This window comes from Falco biarmicus, chromosome 4 (assembly GCF_023638135.1).
Source record: "Falco biarmicus isolate bFalBia1 chromosome 4, bFalBia1.pri, whole genome shotgun sequence".
NCBI classification, from domain to species: Eukaryota; Metazoa; Chordata; class Aves; order Falconiformes; family Falconidae; genus Falco; species Falco biarmicus.
Window position 1 is genome coordinate 100,794,513 of NC_079291.1, and position 20,354 is coordinate 100,814,866.

A 20,354-nucleotide genomic window follows, 5' to 3' on the forward strand; every position below is an offset into this window, starting at 1 on the left:
GTATTACTTTGCCAAGTCATATCAGGAGTTGTAGTGCACCAGAATCTACATCAGACCTGATTCTCCATTAGCGTAGTGAACCTCTGAAAATAAGCACACATGTATCTTCCCCACGCGTCAGAGTTAGGCTGGGGGAACTCTCTCACTCCTGGCATAATTGCATTCCCAGGACCAAAACCCACAGAGCTGCAAGAAGGACTTGGGAGGGCAGACAGAGCATCACATCAGGAGTGAGGAGCTGCAGAGAGCTGTGTTTTCACATGGACCTCAGCAAGGTGGCTGAGATCGGTGGTGGAGAAGGAAACGGTTCAGGTTAACATCACACCATGATGACATGCTGCTGTGTTAACGCAATGGCATTAAAGGGGCAAGTTTACAACTCGTAGATGTCAGGATGGTTCAGAGCTCGCCAACCTGCTGCTGTGCTTCCGTGTGCCATTACCGCAATGGTGCCCGACTCCTGGGTAAATATTCCTGCATGCAGCTAATGAGGTGGCTCATTAGCAGCCTACACAGCCATTGGTCAGACTTGCACACATAGGCACAGAAACAATGCGTGTGTTTGGTCCTGTGCTAGGTTCCTCCGGCTTGAAGGATGTACCCATAATAGTTTAAGCCATCCTGCCCTGAAACGTAGAGGAAGAGTGATGGCTAATTACTAATGAAAGGAGCCTTCTGTCTGGCTGATAAACTGGGCACTGCTTATTTTTCTGGCTTGTGGAGAAATCTCATCCTGAATTGACTGTAACATTAATTACAGTTAGTCTGTGGACAGCTTGCAGAAGTCTTTTAAAGTCTTGTCGAAGCAATCTACAATATAGAGATGGTTGTCCAGTCTTTGGGTTAGAAGACACCTAAATAAATGCATTCATAAAATGAAAAATTATCTTTATCAAGGGGGTTGCTGGAGTGCCAGGTACTAGGGTGTTTCTGGCTTTTGGGGGACTGAGAGACAAATCACTGTGGGCAAACCTCAAAAGGTTAATGACTTAGAAGGGCCTGGCATGTGGTATGACTATCTCCCTGACCTCAGGGCAAGAAATAGCATGGGATCAAACCCTCTATTAGTATTTCAGCATAGGCAGCCAAAACTTGACTGCATAAAAATAGATTCTAATGCTCAGTCATGTATTTTCTGATCACAGCAACCATTCATAGTTCAAGTTCAAGTTTAGACACAAGATTTGGGTTTGTCCTTATTTTATCTGGACTAAATGCTCAAGAATTCCTCTGTTTCACAACATAAAACAGCAGCCTTGTTCTTTAGCCTTTACCAATGAACACCAGCATTAGGTTCCCACTGCAGATGGATACCTGTGTAAGGGACTTTCTTTTTCTCAGTCACTTTATGATCTCTGAACTTGTGTGACATGAAAAACTCAGTTCTCCTCACTCCACAGTTCCTAAGTATTTTTTGCATGTTAGCCGTCTGTAACATCCCCCATTGCCCTGCATGAGAGGTAGCCAAAACTTGAAATAAAATTAAATGTATGCTAGTTACATCACTCTGCTGCAGCTGCAGAAATACTGCTTCATCTTTTTACTGGTTATGGGTGTTGATAAAGAATGCAGATGTTTCCAAAGTACTGAGACAAGCTCAAAACACAGCTGCCTTTGGATCTTGACTCTGCCATCACTTGCTGTTCAAGGACTGTCCAGACTTAAGTTTTGGAATGTAAACTTCCTCAGAACATCCTGCTCTTTTATTTCAAGGAAAAATACATTCACATCTGAGGTGAGGGAGACTTTGGCTTTCTCCTTCCTGCTTGTTCTGATCAAATCTTGTTAAGTGCTTTTCTTCTTCCCTTTTTAATTTTTGAAACTCACAGTCCCCCGAATTGTATGCAAGCAGCCTAGAAATGCCTCCTCGGCCTGGCTGCCTCTGTAGTCAGGGGAAAGAAATGAGCACCTGCAGAATATAATCAACACCTAGAATCAGAAGAAATGACAGAAAATGGGGGAAATATCTGCTGTTTGCTTCAGTTCACTAACAAAGGACTCTGCATTGTATCAGCTCTACTTAGCTGAATATCCCTGTTCTATCTGTGGTCTATTCTCACAACCACTAGGCAGCTGGGCAAGTTTTTCAGGAGACAAAATGTAAGCATGTAACCACAGGAGGACTTTGCCTTCCTTGCTCTACTTGATTCATCTTGAAGTTAGTCATCTGTACCTAGCCTTGACACCAATGCACTCTTTTAGTCAATAGAGAACACCTCAAAGTGCTATTCCTTTCTAAGAGGCTGCCCAAGAAGGATGATGTGAATATCCTTAAACGGAAAAATTAAATACACATCGACAGGCACACATATATATTCCTATAGATATGAGGGATCCTACCACTTTTCCTGGCAGAACGATACAGTCTAAAAGATCTATTTGAGCTTTGTAGGCTAGACTCCTCTCATGCCTGCATAAATCAATGGGAATAAGTGCATTAAAGGGAAAGGAGTTATTCCAGTGTTAAGCAGTGCAAAAGCAGTACAAGCCAACTCTCTCTAATACATCTCTGTCTACTGTCCAGACATTATATATTCTTATACGGGTAAATCCTAATGGCTTTAATCTTTTCTGTTTTCCAGCACTGCACACTTCAGCAGTCCTGCCTGGAGGGTGGTGACCAGGGAATTCGGCATTTGGGCTGCCAGTTAGAAGCAGGTCCCACTCCTCAGCCAACGTGTGCTGCTGTTTATTTTGCCATGCTGGTGCCACTCGTGCCCTCTCACAGAATCTGAAAAGGTTCCTATTATTTCTTCTCAGTGTTTATTCTTTCCTACTACCAGCAGATGGTCATGTGCCATTCTCTACTCCTCTTTTTCTCTACTTCTGTCTGTCTCTGATTGTTGGCACAACTTCTCCAGCATTTCTTGGAAACTTTCAGCATTTAACTTTCTCAGCATGTCACCTGGTTTTGTCCCTTCAGAGCTGTAAAAGGAAATGATTGCTTGGGGGGCAGAGCTACATCTATCATCCAAAGTGTATCATGGTTAGGTGGATGTAGTGACAAAAATCTATCTGTGTGGAGGAGGGCTGTCTTTCAACACATCTATTTGCCAGGAAAAGAAATATGGCAGTTGGGCTTCTGAAAAGAAAATGAACGAGGAGGAAAAGAAGCCAGTTAGCTGTGTAAGTCAGCTCTGAAGAAATAAATAAAGAAATAAAGGAGTTAACACGTGCACTTTAAATCCTGAGGCTGCTTCCTTGCTCTTACAGGTATATGTTTAATAATGCACAAATTTCTCACTCGTTGTGTTCTTGTGCTACGCCCCAAACTCGGTGGGACCCAGCAAATGGGCCTGACAGGAGGAGCAGAGGACACAGCATCTCTCCTATAACCATGCAGCAGCCCAGGAAAACCCCACAGAAAGAACTCTGAAGCATGTTAGAAAAGCCCAGTGGAACAGAGAAACACAAAACTTTCAAATTAGGGCATCGGTGTCCTTCTCTAATCCACATCGCTCCACAATGAGATATTTTTGATTGCCTAACAAATTTGCAGGGATAGTCCCTCCTGAAATAATCAGCTGGTCTGGGAGATCATTTGCTGTATGCAATGCGGCGATAAGTGCATATTCTGGACAAACAGAGCTTGTTAAGAAAGACTTTTAGGTCTTCTTGCTGGCCTTGTTGCTAGGAAACTGGAAAAGCTACTGGAAAAGCTACTGAAAAGCTGCTTGGGTGTGGTGGAGTGTGTTGCTGGCACTTGCCTTAGGTGATAGCCTGCAGCCTTTAAAAATCCTGAAACATACCCCGATGCTGTCACATTAGTACTGGCGATGTTCTGAGGACATGCAGTTCATGAAGTGGCCTGTGTTTGTGTGTTTGGAGCTCAGGAGTCCAGCATAAATACCACCGTTTAAAAGGCAGTGGAGGAATGTTTAAGACGGAATAGGTTCTATGAATTGCTGGCCTGGCTCAGTAAAAGTCAAAGCTGATCAAGGTGTGAGTTTGCAGCAGGGTGGTAGAAATCTCTTGTGTGTTTTTGCAGTACCAACACAGCCCCCAGGCACACGCTGTGCTTGGGTTTGGTTCCTAGTTGGAGCCTGGGAAAAAAATTCGAGCAGGGGGGCAGCTCTCCTCACTCAGTCACCACGCTTGCCCTTCAGGGGTGACCATCTTCACTCTTTATGCATCTCCAGGTCCTTCTCTATAGGATAGATATAAGATATATATACACTCCAATCTTATTACTGCATTTTTTCTTAAGCCAATTAAATCCCCAGAGTATTTCCAACTATGAGGAGACACATGATCTTGTGTGGCACTAGGAGTACGTAAGAACATGGGGATGAAGGTTTTAACGTGCCTTCAAGAGGGCGTTGGAGGAAAACTGTGAGCAGATCAAGGAGCATCCCCAATGGGCTGAACAGCCACGAACCCGCAGGAGCAGCCTGAAGGACACATACACCATGGCTCACACACTCCCGAGCCCAACACAGCTCTTGGGAGGGAGTTTTGATGGTTTGTAAGAGGACTTTTTTTGTCCTTTATGCCAGCTTGCTTTCCTGCAAAGTGGGCAAAGGCACTTTTCATCGTAACTTTTCCATTTCTGTGGAAACCTTTCCTAAGAAAATGCTGTGGAAGGATTTTGGGGAAGGAGCACAAGAGCATATGGCACGTGGTGCTCGCTGTACCAGGCTGGGATGCTCCTGCAGCAAGCATGGCGAGCTCCAGCCTCAGCAGGGACCTTTCCCTCATCTAAAACTCCTTTCCTGTAGCAACATGTTTGAATAACTGTGTTCAGGAGTAGTAGGGGATTAACTTTGAAATGTCTTCTCTAGAGCAGAAGACATGGTTAGAATTTGTTCTTGAAGCTGACTTCTGACTGAAAATGAGATTTTTGCCACCATAAATAATAATAATAAAAAAGTATTTTAGAGATACTAGATTTTTGGGTAATACTTGCGGGTTTTTTTATTGGCTAACAGAATTATGGCTAGAAGACACCATGAAGACATCCATGCTGTATGGCAGTATGCAAAAACTGCTATCCAGTTATATCCTGTCTTCACAGCAAAGACTGGTGGTAGGCAGAGGATGCTTCTGGTCTGGTATGGGAACAGTGATGGCTTCAGAGTCTATCCCTTCCTTCCTCCGCAGAGGTGAATCACAGCTGTTACTGCCCTAGTCCCACTTAGTTGCCTGGAATTTAGGTTATGGCTATTTTTTCTTGCTGGGCCGTTCTTTAGTAGCTCAGACTCTCTGGGCCTTTCTCTGCACAGAAGCTGTCAGGTCGCTCTGAAGTGCTGCTCTTTTGTTTGCTAACCAAGGCAGAAGTACAACTGAAAATAAAAGCCCACAGGTTGCACACGGAAGATCAGCATTTTTTTGGACCAGCTACAGTGACTCAAATTGTTAACAAATAATGCTAGTTTGGAGATGCAGATGCTTTGTTGTGGCGACTTGCATGACCGAAGGGCTCCGTCAAGCCCATAATGTGTGATTTAACTAGATGGTGGTTTTCAGCCGTTTTCACTCTGGGGATCCTGACTATTTTTCAAGCAGAGGTCTTTGGACCTTCTGTCCCCACCCCAGGGTACACAAACTGCAGCTCGACAGCCCAGAACTAAAGGAGCGTTTGATAAAAGCCATCCAAAACAGATGGTGATCTTTCTGATGGTGGAAAACACATCATATCCATCAGCAGTTAAAACTTTGTATGGAATCTTCCCCTGCTGGTGTGGGGTGAAGGTGTCACACCCTCCCAGGCTGCCTACGTTCTCTCTGTGGCTTCTGCCAGAAAGCTTGGAGCTTGGTGGCATGAGGTGTCCTCCCTGTTCCTGGAAGGAAATTAAGGCTTTATTGCTTGTTCCAAGAAAATGAAAATAAAATACAGGTGCCATGCAGTAAAAGGAGATATGAGGAGGGGAAGTGTAGGATTCAAAGGTGTAATAAATGTGTTTACAGTTGTGCTGTCTGCTCCTAGGACTGAGTGTCGACAAAGACATAGCACAAGGGGAGGAAGGAGAGAGATTGAGATGATACCAAATACAGGAAGGGATACCAGCCTCACCGCTAAAGGGGACTCAGCTGTGGTTAAGCAGAGCAAGGGGTGTAAATCCAAGTGGTTTCTATACCCAGATTCAAGCTCATGCAAGCTTAATAGACTTCTCTGTCATCTTCCAAGCAACAGCATTGTTTGTCTAGTGAAAAGTTTCTCTCTCAAGGTCAAACTTATCCTGAAAGAAGTTGCGCGTGAAAAGTTGCATGAAGAGAAACTGCTGGAGCACTGCAGATGCCCTGCAGGAGTTTGCTCATTGTTTTTGGTGGTCCTCTAAAAGATCATGTAAAATAAAATAATAATAAAAAAATAATCAGCACTTCAGGGCATTAAGTGCCCCCATGTGCATAGCTCCTACTCCTGACGCTTTGTCATCTGAGAGGCCAGTGCCTCCTTAAGCCCTATGCTGATACTGTTGAAGGACAAGACCAGGCGTGTCATTTTATCAGAGGTTTCATCTCACCCATATAAACATACTACTTGAAATTTTTATTCATGACTATGTTGCCTCTGTACCTCCAGCCATCCTTCTGGTGTTTAACATGATGTGTCCGAACTGAAATAAAACTGCCGGTATTTACTGTGCTCCCTTAGCTCTGCCTTTTTAGTGGCCAGGCTTTCCCTCACCGTGGTATCTGGGAACCTAATGGTCATGAACAGGCACTGTTGCTGCAATGCCCCTGAAGGGAGACAGGCCAACACCGCACCGTTGTGTGACTGGGCACGTAGGCACGGAGTAGGTTTATCCACTTCCCCAGGATCAGGCAGCAAGCTGAAGTGAAGGCCAAAACACCCGAGTCCTGTCTTCCTTCAGGGCTGTTTTTCAAAGATCTGGATCCTGCAGGGATCTCACACAGCTGGGAGGGCGAAGGTGGGAGCAGAGACTAAAAACACCAAAAAGATCGTGCCTGCCATGTGCTTTTCTCCTGGAAGCAGAAGCCTCAAAGTCTGCCCCCTTTCCACCTCCAAACCCTCAGGCTGTGGAAGAGCAATGCCTGGCTAGGCAACGGGCACACTGTGGGGACTTGCCTGCCCTTGTCTGTGTGCAAACTGACAGAGCCATTCCCCTCTCCCTGTAGCCACCAAGCAGGAGAAAGCTGGTGGCTGCATAGCAAAACTTGCCATCACAGCTTATGTTTCCCCACACGCCCTGTCCTGCTCAGCAGTTTTTCCATGAACTTATCTGAGCAGCACTCCATGCTTTGTGCTGGGAAGATCAAAGACTAGGTGTCCAGAATAAAAAGCTCACAGTTACCATAAGGCCTGTCTCTCAACATGCTGGGAATTGAAATGTGGCAATCAGACTTCAGGATGAAATCATATTGGACATGCTGGCTTAATCTCTAAAATATGAAATTGTAAGGGAAGAATTACAGCTAAAAAGCATTTTACATTTTAGAAAGCTGCTCTGACCCATGCTAGATCAGGAAAGAGCAGGAGAAGAGGGGAAAAACCCCACCTGTGGGATGCAAAAGGTTATAGCCAATTGGGTTGGGGAAAAAAAAATAATCCGTCATCAAATAAACAGACTCCTGCTCCTGTACTATGAGGCGTGGCTATATCTGAAAAGGAAAGGGCTCAGTCTGGCTGATTTCAATTCTCAGGATCAGATTATTTGCTGTTTGCAAATATCTGGATGTTATTTGCAAATCTCCCCAAAGCTTCATGTATTTTAGCTCAATTTATACATTCATTTCATGATCATGTTTAGGTGGGATACAGTGCAGAATTGACTTAGCTGCTCTTCCAGTGTACCTTTATTTAGCCAGGCCATCAGAGAGCAGAAGCGATAGTCCATGGATAGCCAGCTGCAAAAGATGAATTACAAGCAGAATAAATGAAGACACAAGCAATTTGTGGGTTCCTTGTTGAAAAAAAATTTGCAATTTAATTAATATTTTCTAATGCACATAGAAGAACAGATTAAAACTCTCCCGTTCTGTGAGTTGAAAAAAAACCTTAAAAATTTTGGACGTTTTGTGTTATTCCCACGTCATCATGAAGAAAGAACTGGGGTGATAATGACAATGATCTTGAATGATGCCACACTTGACAGCACACCTTGAACTTCTTCATTAACACAAAAGCGTAACAGATTGCTGTAACGATGTTTGAACTGCATCTTGAGTATATGGCAAAACTATCAAACCCAGAGATTAAAGAGACCTCTTACCTGCTTGACTTAGCAGTAAAAGTTTGCTCCCTTCATTGTTCAGTGTTATGTCAAGCAGTAAAAGTCCATAAATGTTAGTGCTTCTCTGCTTTCAAATATTCCACACGCTCATTATTTTTGCAGGGTCATGATTGTTTACAGGTGTCACATCAGGAAAAATTTTCCCTGAAATAGTTATAAACCACATAAACACTGTCACACGGCAGGCTATGGAGTGAGGTGTCTGTACTGCGAGCCTGGCCCTGGCCAAGGGCTGAGGGACTGAGCCTTTAGGACGAGGGCACGTGAAAGCAGCAACAAGAGGAAGGACTGGGGTTTTTCTGTTCGCTTTCTCACTTTTTCCCGAATGCTGACTTCTGATCGCGGGATGATTTATCCAGCCCATCCCCGTCTGTCCACCGTGCCTCTTTGCTGAAGCAAACACGCACCAGCCAGCGGGACCCGCTTCCCAGCCGTGTCCATCCCTGTCAGCACATTAGCACAGCTTCTCTCCTCTTCCTGCTCAAAAACCTGCCAGCCAGCCGGGAACCCACCTGCCTTCGGAGTCAGTGGCCTCAGCCCGACCCATTACCCGTGAAATCTGCACCATTAGGTTCCTCGCTGAGAGGAGGCTGTATTAGAGACACTCAGCAAGGCTCAGCGGGAAACTAAGTTTATTAACAAGAAGCAGGAAGCATCGTGTGTAAGAATATCTCTACACTTGCAGTACCTGGAGGGAACATTACCACTTATCAGCCTAATATTTCACCGCAGTCTTTCTTTCACAGGCTCTTGCTTCCTTCTCCTTGCACAATAGCCTAACAGACAATTGGCAAAATGTGCCAAAAATGTTTATAATTTGAATGATTTTTCAGGATTTTTCTGACCAGCCTGGTGAGAAGAGAGAAAAGAAAACAAAGGTAAACAGTAAGTGAAACACGGTCGGGCTAAAACCTGTGTATTAGGTCAAAAAAAGGAACAAATCTCTGCAGGATTCCAGGGGGAGATTGTATTTTATTGGTGTTTTTATGTACAAAGGGAAAGGTTAATAGAAGGTCTGAATAGAAAGGTTCATAGAAAATTGTCATCTGTATGTGTTTTCTTTTTGAAGTAATAGTTTGCAGGAGCCAAGGGAGGGGGTAAAACAGTAAAGGCCAGAGGTAAATTGAAGATGGAACGGTTTGGAAGAACTTTGACAAAACCACTTAAAACTGGGGAATGCAACTTTGTCAAGACTGGAATGCATCCCTGAATTATGCCAATTTTTGCCCAAATCCTGTTTTGAAGGAAAGGAAAGGGGAGAGAATTAATGCTAACATTGAAAATATCCCATTGGGATTAACATATTTTTATTATTCTTCTCCAAATTAATTTTCATTTAGATCTATTTTTCTAATTGAAATGACTTAATAGGTTGTCCATAAAATAACAATGACTATCAAAACAAACACCACTGATCTAGAATGTTTAAATTAATCCTAAATGAATCCCTGGGGTATGTTTTCTTTTGCAAGGAATGATGCGGTTTTTCATGCTTGGTTTTAAGGCAGACTGGAAGCAAAGCTAAAAAAAGACAATGCTGGGTAAAGCACAATTTCCATCCTTTTGTCCAGTGATGGTCTCTGTGTGGAGCAAGACAGGAGGAGGCAGCTGCTAGGTCTGAGCTCCTCTCCAGTTTGGTCTCAAGAGGAAATTTCTGTCATGTTAAAAGGGCTTGTTTTCATTGTGATGTATGTTTTGTTTAACATAGTGTTTGTTATACTGATCAGAGCAGAGGTCCACCTAAGCCAGGATCCTGTCTCAGCAGTGGCCAATAGAATGGATTTTCCAGGGAAAGGAGGTAAAAATCAATTCCTGGATAGAATGATTTTTCCTATCATATCAGCTCAGCCCTGGCAATGAGCCCTTTAGGAACTTCTTATTTCATCGTTTTGCACATTATTTAAAAATCGGGATCTAATGGAAAGCCAGCAGATAATGGAGAAGTTCTGGGCTCTGAGGACCTCAGTGCTGAAAAGGAGCATTTTGGGCAGTCTGAGCACAGCTCTGGGCTGTCTGCAAGGCTTTTGGAGCATGGGCAGCATGAAAATAATGTTTCTCTGCCCCAGCCCTGTGGTCTGCTTTCAGCCACAGCCTCAGTAATTGAGAATTTGTACCTGGTGGAAATTGCTGTGAAAAGACAGCCTTCTTGTCATCCCACCCATGTGTGGTGGGCTGGCCCTGTCTGGGTGCCAGGTGCCCACCAAAGCTGCTCCATCCCTCCCCTCCTCAGCTGGACAGGAGGGAGGCAATATAACAAAAGGCTCGTAGGTCAAGATAGGGACAGGGAGTCCTTATTCACCAGTTACTGTCACGGGCAAAATAGACTTGACTTGGGGTAATTAGTTGAATTTATTACCAATCGAATCAGAGTAGGATAATGAGAAATAAAACCAAATCTTAATGTTATGGTTTAACCTCAGCCAGCATCCAAGTACCACTAACTAGGACAGTTACAAACACCTTCTCCCATCTCTCCCTTCTTCCCCGGCTCTACTTCACTCCCCATTTCTCCCCTTCCTCCCACTGAGCGGCGCAGGGGACGGGGAATGGGGCTGGGGTCAGTCCATCACACCGTACCCTGCTGCTCCTTCCTCCTCAGGTCCTCTTCCCTGCTCCAGCGTGGGGTCCCTCCCATGGGAGACAGTCCTCCATGAACTTCTCCAGCGTGAGCCCTTCCCACGAGCCGCAGTTCTTCAGGAGCTGCCCCGGCTGGGTCCCCCCGTGCGGTGCCGTCCCTCCGGCACAGCCGGCCCCAGCGCGGGTCCCCGTGGGGGCACAGGCCCTGCCAGGAGCTGCCCCAGCACCGGCTGCCTGTGTGTCACAGCCCCCTTCGGGCATCCCCCTGCTCCGGGGTCCTCCTGGAGCTGCAGGTGGGATCTGCTCCACCATCAGCCTGCACGGGCTGGGGGCACAGCCTGCCCCACCATGGGCTTCACCACGGGCTGCCAGGGAATCCCTGCTCCGGCGCCTGGAGTCCTCCTGCCTCCTGCACTGGCCTGGGGGGCTGCAGAGTGTGTCTCTCACATATTCTCACTCCTCTCTCCGGCTGCAATTGCCGCTGTGCAGCAACTTTTCCCCTTCTTAGATACATGATCCCAGAGGCGCTGATGGGCTTAGCGTTGGCCAGTGGTGGGTCCGTCTTGGGACCGGCTGGCATTGGCTCCATTGGACGTGGGGGAAGCTTCTGGCATCTTGTCACAGAAGCCACCCCTGTAGCCTCCACTGCTACCAGAAACTTGCCATGGAGACCCAATGCAACCATGGTCCCAAGCCTGACACTGGATCGGTTAGGCTTAATATGCAGGTGTGAGCAACAATGAGCTGCAGCAGCATCTCTTCCCCCACTGGTGCAGGGGACGAGGACGTTGTAGAGGCTGAATCACTGCCGAGAAGGCTGTTGTCTCCAAGCCTGGCAGATCATGCTTCCCTCCCAGGCCTCAGCTGAGAGGAATGTGATGAACAAGGAAACTATTTCTGAAGGAATGACATTCAGGTGTTCCTTAGTGCTGAACTGTACCCCTTTCTCCCACAGACCTGGTGCCCTGGGGGGGTTTATGAAGCAGATTCCATTGTGGGCTGGAGAAACTAATGCTCCCATTTTCCTCTTTGAGTTTTGATTGATACTTAACCTGCCTTAAATCTATAGTCAAACTCTAAACTCTTCTGGCTGTGAACAATTTCCTCCTAACACAGGTGTATTAAGCCTAGAATTGCACTGAATGGCCAGGAAAATGTTTTCCTCAGCCAGGACAGCGTTGCCCCAGGGTCTGCAAGGAGCACTGCAGGGTTGTTTTTGCTCATGTTTGACAAAGGCATGTATGTGTGACAAGATAACCATTGATCTTAGAAATTAGAAAGAAGCCTTAAAAATATCCGCTTTCAGTGAACGTAAGGATATGACTTGCCAATTCATTGTGATGGTGTTCTCTGTGAATGGGTACTCATTTTAGAAGCTGTGTGCTATATTTCTAAGATGTTTTATGCAACTTCCCAGGATAATGTGTTGTATCAGCAGAAATTCCCCATTATGCAGCTCTTAAGCAGCAGAGTTTGACATTTCTGTTCAGCTTTCAAGAAAGTAGCATTGGTTCTTCTGATCCTCATACTTGCCAATAATTCAGGAAAAGCAGGCTTAGCCAAACTATAGATACAGCAGTATCCTAGCTACTGGCTAGGTTACTAGCTGAGCTTTTCAATATGTGCTCATGTGGAAAAAGGATGCTCTTCAATTAGTTGGCAAAGTGCCGCAAGAGGAACGGTGAAATGTTGAGCATAGATATTTATCTGATCATTATCAGGAGTGAAGGTAGCTGGAAAACCTGTGAAAAATAACGACAGGTTTGCAATTGAGTTTGAACAGAGAACACATTTGAACACGAGAACATAACCACTTTTGTCTCGGCAACATGGAGAGATTAGACAGCCTTGATAGGTGGATAGGTGGGTAGGTGGGTAGGTAGAGAGAAAGGAATAGAAAAAATATGAACAGAAGCTGGAGAGAAATTAGGCTAGTGAAATAAAAGGTGGGTGTAAATCCCGTTTCAGGGGTTTCCTCTGCTAGAGCTCAGAGCACTTAGAAAAAAACAGACATAAGGGTTTTCTCTACAAGGAGAGCTGCTAAGGCAGGAGGAGAAAAATGGTTACCCAAAAGGCCAGTGCTCGAATTAGGAGCAGGATCAAGACGTGCTGGCTGTGCTCAGCCCCACGGTGCTTGCCCTGAGATGGCGTCAAGCACATTTAGAAGATGGGAGCGCTCCACAGCAAAACAGGCAAAATATTTCTCTGTGAAACTGCTCTCTGAAAACCCAACACAGTAACTCATCTGGAGGGAGAGTGGTGGGGAACTGCCACTGCCAACTCACAGTGGAAAGATAAGTTGCTATGCTCGAAGACAGATCATCCCCCAGCTGTCCATTGCACTTTCTGCCTGAACTGCTGCCGTCTACAGAGAATGTCAAGTCCTTGGGGCCTCATCTCCCTGCATCTCCCACATGATATCGAGGGCCTGGCAAACACCTTCCCAATAAATTATTGTTATTGCAAGGAAGGGAGCAGGCAGGGAAAGGACTTCGCAATGATCCTAGCAACTTTCTGCCTCCAGAAAGCACATGTTGTGGGAGAATTTGAAAATGCTTCCAGGAGCCGAGGAGGCAGATGCAAGTTAGAAACCTTTGAAGGAGATGAATAGCAGGAAGCATCTCTAAAAGACTCACAGCGGCATTACTGCAGAAAAAACAGCTGCAAAATGAGGTAATGACTCTTCAATACTCTCCAATATGCTGGCACAAGTCCTCTGTGTTTCATCTCACTATCTATCAATGAAGCATTAGAAGATCTTAAAGTGTTTACAAGTGGACGCGGGGTTAGTCCAGTGGCCTCGTGGGGATGCTGACCCATCTTTCTGCAGAAGGCAAAACAAGGCAAAGGTCATCCTTCTCTGTGCACTCAGTAACAAAAGAACCAAACCCCACTGTGGGGTTTTCTTTTGAGAGTCCCCTCCTGGATACTTACTCTGAAATTGCCTCCTGCCACATATTTCTTTCTCCTTGGATATTAAAAAATAATTAAAGATAAAAAATAAGAACAGAGAAAGGCTGGGGGAGGAGGACAAAGGAGGGAAAAGCCCTGTCTCTCTGTGTCCCTCAAGAGCTGAACAGCACGTACAAAATCATTGCCGCTGGATGCAGAGGTCTTATCCTGATTTGTGAAGGACCTGGGCTGCCTCTCCCAGTGCAGCACGACCTTCCAGTGCTATCACGTCCCGCTCCTTTCCTGCCCCCCTGCAAGAGGGTGTTACCTGCTGTCATCCAGGGTGTGATAGTGCCCACCTGGAAAGGAAACTTCATCAGAAAAAAGCTTCAGAGGGGACTGACTCAAGCAAGCGCCTCTTCTTTATATAAAAGAGAGCTTTCTGCACGCAGGCAGCAGAAGAATAGATGGAGACCTGTCAAAAAGTGATGCATAGGCAGCTAAGTGAAGCTCAAGCATTCATAAAGAAACAATGTTATCAAAGATGAATAGCTTGAAAACTGTTTTTAGGAACATTTACACAGGGTTTCACCTCCTGGCAACACAGAAACGTCAATGCTGCTCTGGCAAGCTGACTCATAGCAGAGCAGGAGAGCTTTACAGAAGGCTCACGCTATTTTTTCTTCTGCACCAAGGTCTGTGCAGAGGTGTGCGTGCAGAGGGGTGGGGGGTGCAGCACTGAGGAATCACCCTAAATTGGCTCAGAGAGGAGTTGTTTTCAGACTCCTTGCCATGCTTTATTAGTGTGGAAATTCAATAATCTCATTAATTACAGAAAATAATGTAAGGTGGATCTGCTGGGCTCCTGAACAATTTGAGCTCTCCTTCTGTGGGTAATTGCCAATGACATGTCTGAGAGAAATATCACAAAGATACATAACAAAGGGCAGCGCAGCTTTACAGCATAGATCTTGTTGCTATGGGAACTTGTCTTTGCTCCTATCCCAGAGCTAGATGATTTATGTATGTGCAAGAGTTTCTTTATTTTAGGGCTTTTGCAAAAAAGAAAAAACCCTATCAGATCTCTATCCACATCTATCCATCCGGTTATCTACCCAGTTATCTAATAATTCTTTTTTATTATAATTACCTGTCTATTATAATCTTTATCCATTGCCTCATTCTTCCACATATTCCACTCACTATCTACTTTTGGGGGCCAAGATACAAGACAAGCTGCGGGAAGAAAAAATGTGGACATCAGTTACTCTTTGTGCTTGCTGCATGGACGTGACCGCTGTTCAGAAGCTGAGGCAGAACAGTCAAACTGTGTGTCATGAGTACCTACTGCCCTAGTGATGCTCTCTGTGCCCACATGCAGCAACGTGACAAAAGCATCTCCCTCATTTCTGAAGCAAAAGGGAATGGTGGAGCAGGACCACCCCCCACTCATCCCACCCCCCCTGCAAGATCTCACTCCCTGTGGATGGTCAGAGAGCACATGAATCTCCCACAGCTGTGCTGGGCATTGAAGGTGGAGTACTAGGAGGAAATGCTGAAAATCCTGGAATGACTCTCCAACAGATTGAAGCTGGAGCATAACTCTTGTTGACAGGCCTCTTTGGTCTGTTCATCTTGCATAGCAAGTGTTTGGGTGGCTACCTTGTGTGGCCAGGTGGTGCTTGGCTAAAAGGTGGAAATAAAATGTCTTAATTCAGAAACAGTCAGGTTTGGCTGCAGCTGTCTGCTGTCTTTGTGTTTCGTGACTTCTTAGCAGTTTCCTGGTAAGCTCTTGGGTCAAGGTGTACCTGAATTGCATAGGAGGTCTTCGAGCGGTAATGTTTCTGTTTGGGTCATTGGGTGCTCCAGTGGGACCGTATAAACAAACTGTGCATCAGTAAGAAACTACCCAAAGCTTCACACTGGAAAACAGCTAACCTGCAATCACTGGAGACCCATCAAGGAAGACATTCAGATTCTGGTGTGCACAAGGATTTAGACGGTTCTGAGACACAAAGCTGGTCCTGGGAGCTTCTACCTCTAAATTTATTTCATTTCACATCCTCTTCAGTTATGTGAACCTCCTTTTAATATGTACATGTGTTTGTGTAGAGCATTGAGTGTAGCAACTTGCAAGTTCAAGATACGATATGGGAAACCTGGCCAGCAGCTATGTTCAGGTCCAAGTTCATCTTTAAATCAATCAAAGCAAGATCCTGAAGAACCACCTGACATTTCTGTTAAGTCACGACAGCATCTGAAATGCAAGTTTGCTCTTATTTTGCCACATGTTGTAGTACCATTACTCAGGGCTGTTTTACTGCAAGAGTGAACATGATGCCCATGACTTTGTTCACTCTGTGGCTGGAAACAATTGTCTTCTTTTAAAAGGTATCAGAAAGTCAGTGTTTAAAATTCTCAAGGAAAAAATAATCACGTGAATCACTTGATCTTGAAACCAAAGAAAGTGAAATTCCATATTTATGAGGGTGGTTTTTTTTAGGCTGGAAATTCACTGATCAGTGAAACCTCACTTTGCAAGTTCAGGGAGCTGATTACACTCCTGATCTAATCAGTTCCGTGCTGCATGGAAGCCTCCTCCATGTAGACCTCCAGCTTGACTTTCTCTGCCCTAGACCAGCTGTGGTCAAACTACGGCTCTGCCTACTTCAAAATGCTGAATCTCGAGATGGAAACTGCCTGTGAGGTTACCGACGGCAAGGCAAGCCTCACGACATTTGAAGCACTCTTGCTCTGTAATTTCTCAGGTCCTCATCATGTGGATGGCATACTTGCAGAAACCACTTCCCTAATTCACGTCGAAGATAAAAGTTAATCCCTCGGCACAGCTGATCGACTCTTCGTAACAGGGCTCCTGCTCCCACCACGAGTCTGTAGCCAAGAGCAACGGCTCACTCCTCTCCTGCTCCCTCCCTCCCTCCCCCTGAGTTTCAATTCCTTAAAGCTAATCAATATCCTTATTAATGTTCCAAAATCAATTATCCTAATAAAGCCTGGAGGGAGCTGAAGGGTTGCTATTCAGCACTCACCTTTTATTATCCCTGCTGTTTATTTCCCCATTGATAGAACTGTCTAACTTTATGACAGATTACGGGTGAAACTGCAGTACTCAACATACTTGTCAGCCCTAGAGATATGTTGTGTTATTATTACTATTTTGAGAGCTTTTTGCTTACATTTCCTGGTTGTACGGATGCTTTAGAAAGAGTCCCTGGCTTCGGTCTGCTGGAATATGATAGGGAGTGCTGCAGCTCTGTGCTGCACATCAAACAGATAATAATCTGTTCTATCTATTCAATTATAATATTGCCCTAGGCCATGGCACTTTGTTTATGCAGTAGACAGTGCTCTGTGATCTGCAGCAAGATTGCAAGACACATGCAGGGTAGATCACCTCCTGGTAATTCACAGCAGATTGGGTGAAGGTGCATTCAGAGGCATGATCCCTAAAGCGTCAGGGGAAAACAGCATTTCTCATCCAGTTAAATCTCTCTTTTCCATATAGAAGTTGTGCCAAGAGCCTGGAAGAAGAAAAGAGAGAAAGACTACAACCCCTTGCAGAAGTGCAGCATCACGGGTAGGTTCCTGCAGGGACAGCTCAGGAGCAGGGAGCAGGAGCAGGCAAGTGTCGTGGGAGCGAAGCACTTGTAAATGCTCCTCAGTCTTCTGAGCACTGAATTCAATCCCTAGCTGCTGTACAAAGCCTACATGTATATTTTAAGGAAATTGAAGCACATGGTTGTTTCTTCCTTCCTGGGCTTATTGATCAACCATTTAAGAGCACAGAGTAGGAGCAGAGACTCCAGGTCAGGTTATTGTCTGAGATCATTCCAGCAAGATGCTGAGGTAGGAAGGGAAATGAAAGTCTGTAAATGAAATCAGCCCTTCCTAAGTGCCCTCCTTCACCTCGCGCTTCGCATCCATCCTGGCCAGCAGCCTGCTTTACTCACCAGCTCCCAGGGAGCCCCTGGCAAGCAGAGCTGGGGCTGGGAGCACTGGGAGGAGGTATTCAGTGGCACAGCCTCTCCCTGCTGGAAGACATCTCCTCCCTGCCTCCATTTTTAGACTAGCAGCTCTGAAGCTCCAGGGGAAAGTCTTTTGGCTGCCTTTGGAGGAAGGCATCTGAAATGCTTTTCTCTGACCATCCTGCAACAATTTCTATACCCCTTACAGGCAAGTGAATGGGGAGATTGACCCGGGAAGGACCGACAGCTAGGCAGACAGGGCCCTTTTTTTGGGGGGGGTGAGAGAAAAAAATGTATCACCTATTTCTTTTCAGTTAACCACTATTAGATAAAATCATTCACACCAGTCATCAAACTGATAATGAGACAGGCCCCATTTCAGGGAGATTATTGCTTTATTATGGTGTGAGCATTGAGCAGATGTCTTAATTTTACAGAATTCATTTCACATTATCAAGATTTCTGTCTATCTTATTTGATTTAATGTTTGTTAAGAGTGATTTGTCTCTCTTTAATGCTTAAGACCAGTGCAGTCCAATCAAGCAAATTGTCTGTAATTTAAAAAGTTCCTGGGGGATTCATAACAGCAATAGGACTTTTTGGGTTTTCTTCTGAAAAAGAAAAAAAAAACACCAGAAAATACATCCTGTGCAATGATTTCTCTCATGCTAGTCTTCTTTTATCCCAGCCTTTCCTGCCAATATGCCCATATAGCACAACTCCAAATAAATCAGAAATGCAGTGAAAAGTGGCATGAAAGCAGCATCACAAAAAGAAAAAAAAAAACTTGATTGAAGTTGTGAGCTAGCGAGAGAAATGTGAGCCCATCCGAATCTGAATTAATTAAAGATTTTATTAGCATCTGATGGCGCCCCAGGGAAAAGTACTTTTTTTTTAATCCTCTCTCTGTTTTAAAGGCAAAATACCAAGCAAAAGCTTCTACGGGTCATGCCAAAAAATTTGTTTTGAGGGTAACACAGCTCTCCTCTGGCTGTACCAAATTACTGGTGATGGTGTAAACAAGGCCAAGCCGGTTGGGCATTTTTCTGTAGCAAGGAACTGGCAGGCCTATGCTGATCAGGAGCTCAGCTGAGCGAGAAAATCTATGCACTTTCATATTTAACCATGATTTTTTTTTAAAGTTTTTACAGTGAAAGTGAGCCCTGAAAACTCTGCATAGGTAAATAGCCCCAAGCCTGAGTCACATAGCATCTGGGATCTCCTGTCCCTCCATGTCTCATCACATTTAACCCACTAAGACAGCCGAGAGGATGAGCCACCCCCTTAGGTACATTGCCTCAGTCACATGGAGCTGAGGGTCCTGCAGAAATGACCTCAGTTATGGAAAAGGGGGCCTGGGGAGTGCTTGAGGGAGAGGAATTTAAAAACCATCACCCCCAAACAGCAGCACATTTTGCTAGCTCCACCTGAGTGCATCAGAAGCAAAAACACTGCCAGATTTACACAGCATTTGCCACTGAGCTGTGAAATCCAAGCCCCACTCCCTGGATATGCTCTGCTGAATTAAGTCAGGAGGAAGGGAGCGGATAACTCCCCCTTGCACCCTTCTCCATTCCCTCCCCATCCCACTCAGAGCCTGGCCTTTATAACAAGGTATTTTCTTCCCAGGCAGAGAAGAGATTCCCCCAGACCCCAAATGCTACATGCAAGATATAGATGGCATGCTCACACGTCAGTCAGTACTGGCAGTTGCTAGTGCAGCGATGCACTAAGGTTAATGACTAAAGCAGATCAGATATTTAAAGAAAACCAACCTATTCATAATTTATTTAAAAAAAAAAACAAAACATGTTGGCTCTGTGTTGCAACACTTAGCTGAGTCATTATATGTCATATTGAAAGGTGGATGCCGGTAGATGTGTCATCAGGGATCTTGCTTAAAATTCTAGCAGAGCCCTGAATAATCAGGAGGAGCAAGAGACCTGAAACAGTAGAAGGCACTGCGTAGGGTATGGCCTGGTACAAGTCACAGCTCTACTGAGACATTTCTTAGGAGACTGATTGAGTTTGCAAAGCCTTGGTGAGAGACTTGGCAGCGGGGCATGGTGGGGAGAACCAAAATATGAGTGGATCCCATGTGGGGTGTGAAATAGCAGGTGAAGATGCTCTTTAGGCCATTGGACTTTCTGGAAAAGGCAGTTTTGGGGGCTGTAAGCAGGGAAACTGCTCAATGCTGACCACGTTCTGGGAACTGTGATTTCCAGCATACTTGGTAAAGAACTAAAATCACTTGTCAAAGAAACAACTGTCTCCATTGTCAAAATCTCCAAAAGAAACAGTTTCCAAGAGCCAGATCATTGGCGGACTTCTTGGGCCAAAGCATAGCAATAATCCAATCCAGCCATGCCAGCAATTGCCAGTCCCCTGGATGCACAGGTTTTAAGCCCTAGCAATGATTCATCCAAAAAGTTAGTCTTTGACCTTCCTGCTTCAGGTACACACTCCAGCACCAGAGAAGCAGGGGACTATGCTACTTCAGATAGTCCTTCTTCAAAGCATTTCCCTCAAAATCCCACTCCTGCACTGTGTTTGAGAGCCTTGGCCCTTCACATCTGGCGTGACTGATCCTGGCTTCGTGCAAGAACCCTGGTACCCCACGAGAGGGATGCTGATAGCAGCTGGGGAAAAGAACCACTGTCCCTGTGAGGATGTGAAATGTGTTTCTGAATCTGGCCCAGGTGGA